This window comes from Rattus norvegicus, chromosome 19 (genome assembly GCF_036323735.1).
Source record: "Rattus norvegicus strain BN/NHsdMcwi chromosome 19, GRCr8, whole genome shotgun sequence".
Taxonomy (NCBI): Eukaryota; Metazoa; Chordata; class Mammalia; order Rodentia; family Muridae; genus Rattus; species Rattus norvegicus.
In genome coordinates this window covers 22,567,710-22,573,811 of record NC_086037.1, presented here as the reverse complement: position 1 = coordinate 22,573,811, position 6,102 = coordinate 22,567,710, and positions in this window count along the sequence as shown.

The window sequence follows — 6,102 nt, the reverse complement described above, 5'->3', positions numbered from 1 at the left end:
CATTCAAAGCATCATCTATTAATTCTTTATTATTTACCACTTTCTCCCTACCAGCCTTTCAGCCTGGAATGGTAGAAAAGGACTGGGAATGTTCCTTCTATTCTAAGGACCTTGATCTCTCTTTCCTTAGGTCCACATTAAGAACACATGCAAATGGGTATCACCATCTGAACAACTTAGTATCATCTACTCAGTATATCTAGCCTAATACTGTGCTGTGACAATCTCAAGCTTCCTTGAGTTTCGCTGAACTAGCAAGAAGTATGAAGTACTGAGGCCACACCCCAGTGATCCTTTCAAGGGGTTAGAAGAAAGCCATGAGAGATGCTCCACTTCTTTGTCCTTAGATTAAATCACATTGACACAATGTGGGTTGACTATTTAACCAGACATGTTTCTCCCAACCCCACCTTTCTGAGTTCTGACCATGGCAGAATTCATGCCCCACCACCCTAGATATTGAGTTTTGTGATATGTAATTATTATTTAAACCTATGTATTAAATTTTGTCATTTTGTTAATTTTTGTGGTTTTCCCAGTCTTCTTTGATTAACTTTCCTAGTTTTATTAATTTATCCCCTGTGTTCTCTGGTATTTTGTCCTTCCCTTCAAACTAAAGTATTCCTTTTAGGATCCTCTACAGAGCTGTCTTACTGGTTACTCATATTTTGTTAAATTTATTTTTAGTATGCATTCGTCAGCACAGTAGCTGGGCAGCTGCCTGCCCTCCATGGTATCAGATCTACTTTCCAAACAATAACGCTCAACTCTTACAGGCTGTGTAGCATCTTGACTGTTTTTGTTCCACTTGGACAGCCCTCAGGACCAGGCTCTCCTCTCCCTTAACCATGGCTGCTGTCCTCTTCCTCTCTCCTCTCCATCACACACGTTCTTCCTTTATTCTCTGGCAGCTTCTTCTTCCTTCTTCCCTCCTCATGATCCTCTTTAGCAAAGCCCTCAAAGCTCCCCTCCCCCATCTCTCTGCTGTGCAGCTGTTGGCTGTTGGCTTCTTTATAATCACAGTTAACTGGGAACAGGGTCAGTTATTTGGGGTTAACCAGTCCTGAGTTCCACAAATTAGCATTAAAATACAATCAGAATTAGGCCAATCCACTACAGGGATTTTTGTTTGTTTGTTTGGTTGGTTTGGTTTAATTTTCATTTACCTTTTTACTTGTTATTTTATTTTTGGCTATTTTTTATTAATCGGTTATTTTATTTATTTACATTTCAACTGTTGTCCTGCTTTCCAGACTCCCCTCATCAAACCTTACATTCCATTTCTGCTCAGCTTTGCCTATGTGACAGTGCTCCTGCACCCACACATATCCATCCCCACCTCACACCTCTAGGATCTGCCTTTGGTGGGGCTACAGGCCTCACCTTGAACCATAGAGCATCCTTGCATACAGTTTGGCTGGCAGTTTGGCCCCTGGGAGCTTGGGGATTAGGGAAAGAAGATCTGTTCAGATATTAAAGCCAATGATTGCTGCATTCTCTTCTTTTTCTGGTTATAGGTGAAATTATGTTTGTGTGCTTCTCTTTTTTTAAATTATTGAGAGAAGATTAATTTCTTGGTTTTTCTTGGGTATAGTTTAGTTCATTGTCTTGGAGTTTTCCTCCTATTAGCCTCTGTTGTGCTTTCTTACAGAAAAGAATTCTTTAAATTTGGTTTTGTCATGAAATATCCTGGTTCCTCCTTTTATGGTGATTGATGATTATGCTGGATATAGGAGCCTGTGTCTGTATTACATCTGCCCAAGATTTTCTGACTTTTAGAATCTCTGTTGAGAAGTCTGGTGTAATTCAGATACGTCTCAATCTATTTGTTACTAGATATTTATACCTTACCCCTTTTAATGTTCTTTCTTGATCTGTGCATTTAGTGTTTTAATTATTATGTGAATGGAGGAATTTTTCTGGTACAAGTAGTTTGATGTTCTGTAGGCTTGTTGTACCTTTATTGCCTTTTCTTTCTTTACCTTATGAAAGTTTGCTGCTATGATTTGTTGAAGGTGTTTACTGGATCTATGAACTAGAAATCTTAATTCTCTTCTCTATCTATTATCCTTAGGTTTCAACATTTAATTGTGTCCTGAAATTCATGGATGTTTTGGATTCAATAAACCATACATGTTTATCTGAGATGGGTGTTTTGTGCTTTGTGGGATGACCTCCTTGACCCCAGGCTGCATGAAGAATCTCAGCTGACAATGGGGACATAAATCATGAGTTTGTGTAGCAAGACCCAGGCCTCTTCCAGGTTCTTAGATATTAACTGAGAACCTCAAATACAGTAGTAATGTGATAGTGTGGTGTGAATCTAGTTACTATTCTCTATTTTGATATAGATGACTCTTTTTGTGTCATGGTCAGCTTATAATGACTAGAAGACCTAAGCTTGAGAATAACCAAAGACTACATTGCTTCTCTAGCAGCTGAGCTTTTAAAAGCCCTGGTGTGACAGCAACTTTTGGTGGACATTCTGGATTATTCCTTCTGTACTTTAACTCTCTGTGTCACTTCCACCATCAGTAAGTTAGTTCAATTCCATAAATTGAAAATCCATCACCTGGAAGAAATACTCTTTTTTTTTAAAGATTTATTTATTTATTTATCATATACAAGTACACCGTGACTGTCTTCAGACACACCAGAAGAGGGCATCAGATCTCATTACAGATGGTTGTGAGCCACCATGTGGTTGCTGGGATTTGAACTCAGGACCTCTGGAAGAGCTGTCAGTGCTCTTAACCACTAAGCCATCTCTTTAGTCCAAGAAATACTTTCTGAATATGATCTGAGATTGGCCATGGAAAAGGGTAGCTTGAACTGTCCCACATAGGTTCTGGGCCTGCACAGGCCTGCTCTCCAAAAGAAACCTGTGTTCACAGCTGTTGGCTGGCTAAGAAAGATTTCACGAGACGTGATACACAGCCCTCGGACTTCTGCTTCAGTCATCTGCACAATTTTTCCCGGACGATATCCTCATACCTCCAGCAGGCGGGTGATGAAGCTGTCCACTCTCAGCTCCCCTTCAGCCATCTTGTGGGCACCAGACTCTCCTCCCTGCAGCAGGAACAAGGGCTTCTCCATGGTGGCTGCAGCAGCAGTGGTGGTTTGGCATTCTCACCTAGGAGGCCCTATGCCTTTCTACCCCAGTTCCAACTCACCTCAGGTCCGGGCCTTCCCCCCATCCACTTCCCACGGAGCAGGGAGAGCAGCACCCACTAGAAATAAAAGGGAAGCCCTTGGTCCTGCCAAGACTGAACCCCCAGTGAAGGGGCTTGTTGGGGGGAGGGTGGTAATGGTGGGAGGATGGGGAGGGGAACACCCATAGAGAAGGGGAGGGGGAGGGGTTAGGGGGATGTTTGCCTGGAAACCCAGAAAGGTAATAACAATTGAAATGTAAATAAGATATACCCAATTTAATAAAGATGGAGAAAAAAATAGAAAGAAAAGGCACACATTTAAAACAGAAGAATATGGACCCTAATTTTAAACCACAGCTCTGTCAATTAACTATACCTTAAGGAAGCTCAGAAAAGCAGGCCAAACAATTAATATTTTCTCGGTTTAAGTAAATAATAATGTCCGTTTCTTGCTATTGTGGAGGGAATTAAATAGATAATATGTAATCATGGAAGTTTTGAAGTACCATCCATTTTTCTGTTCATTAAATTAATCTTACTCATTTCATTGATAAAATATGTATGTTTTCCGTTTCACAGTTATATGTATAATAAAACCAGTATAAAAACCTTCAGAATATTCAGTTATTATAGATATTTGTCATTTCTTACAGAGGGCAACTATGATTGACTACACCCAATTCTATAAAAAACAAAACTCAGGAAACCTGGCCCTTGGCAGCATGAATCAAGAAATATCTCGGATGGTGGGGCATGAATTCTGCCAAGCAATGAACTCAGATAGGTGGGGTTGTGAGGAAGATGTATGGTTGAATAGCACACTAGATTCACGTTGTATCATCTTGATTTAATCTAAGGACAAAGAAGTGCAGTATCTCTGATGGCTTTCTTCTAACCCCTTGAAAGGTTCACTGGGGATTGACCTCAGTTCTTCATTCTGCTTGCTGGGGCAGCAACACTCAGGGAAGCTTGAGATTGCCATAGGCACAGTATTAGGCTAGAAATGCTGAGTAGGTAATATTAAGTTATTCAGATGGTGATACCCATTTCATTTGTTCTTAACGTGGACCTAAGGAAAGACAGATCGAGGTCCTTAGAATACAAAGATCATTTCCAGTTCTTTTCTACCTTTCCTGAATGAAAGACTGGTTGGCAGAGAATGGTAAAAATTCAAGAATTGGTAGATGATGCTTTGAATGGAGGGTGGGTTTCAGTGCTGGTTTTAGACAGGGTCTCAATTACCCCATCTTGTTCTCTACGTTGCTCGTCAGGTTCACTTTGAGCTCAAATAAAGCTGCTTCTACTTTCCAACAGGTAGTCTTACAAAGGGGCCTCCAAGGACTGTGAGGACAGCATTAGCCAATGAGAATTGAGGTGTGTAACCCACAACTATAGCTTTATCTGAAAGACCCTCAGACAGAGGAGACTCTCGCTCCAGTCCTGAGGACAATCACCACCCCATGAACACACAGGACTCAGTCTTGATGTAAAAACAAGAGGTTTACTTTGGGATACCAATGCACTGGGGCTCGACACGGTCCTCACGCAGGAGGGATGTGAGGAGCCTCAAACAACAGAAATATACAGCTTAAATAGTCAGTTAAGATTACACAGTTTCCTTAGCTCAGCTATTTCGTGCCAAGGATAACTAGGTAGATGTTTCTTGTCCTGGAATTCCTGGGATAAGGCCGTAACCACATCAATGCAGCTATTTCAGTACGAAGGACATCTGACTTGATATATGTTTTCTTATCCTGGGGTTCCCAGGACAAGGACCAAGGATATCTGTCTTGTCAGGTGTTTCTCTTCTGGAGTTCCCAGGACAAGGCTATAGCGATGTCAGCCTATAGCACAGCTGCATTCAGTACCAAGGACATCTCACTTCTATAGTGGTCAGTCAGCTTCCCAGAGATGTTTCCTGTCTTCTAATTGCCCTGCAGTAAATATGTTCTGTACCCTCTGTTCTTATGGTCCAGCAGCTTCCTAGAGAGTGGGTGGGAATGTGCTTTCTGTACTTTCTGTTCTATTGTCTAATGTGTAGGGGCTAAGCGAGGGCCACCTTAAAAGATTCTCATTCGTAAGAAATGGCTGTACTGATATCAAACGGGCATCTTTCATATCTACTTTCTTCCAAGTCTACCAGCCATCTCAGATTGTTGCTGTAATATGCCTGACAATCAAGGACATAGAAAAATAACTTGATACACGGCAAGGACATTGTGATCATATCCTGTGTTGTTATGTATGTTCTGGATGAGGTTGGTTAAAATGACAATATTGCACAAAGCTTTATATAGGACCCATCAAATTAAGGGTCACTATACACTGTCATAGCTAAAATGGCCTGGTCAGAAGTGACCACTGGATCACTCTTCTGTAACTTCACATGAAAGGCTTGTGCTTTTTGTGTTTTTTTATTTTTCTGTTTTTTCTTATTTATTTATTTATTTATTTATTTATTTATTTATTTATTGTTTTATATGTTGTCAGGAAGATAGTTCAAGTCATGGATCTGCCACCAAAATATGAGCTTTGCTACCAATACTGTAAACAGTATTAGTGTATGCATTCAATAAAATAACTTGGTTTTTTTTTTTTAAGTAGGATAGATGCTTTTGTGTTTTGTGGGGTGATCCATGAAACAGGAGTGAAGATGCTTGTTTCTTACTCTGTCCACTGAGTTATGTCTCTAGGCTTGTCCTACTCCTTTGGCTGTATCCCACCCAACATCTGCTGACTATTTTATTTTTCAGATGAAATCACACGTTATAGCTTAGAGAGGCCTGTAAGCAATCCTACTTTGGTAACTTAAGTGCAAAGAGGAGAGCCCCACACTCAGCCTGAGGGTGCATTCACTGGTGGATCCAATATTTCAGTTTCCTCTGCTAACAGATCACCACATTGTTGCCAGGACCATAATGAATGCAATTCTTTCTCCTAAGGAATCTGG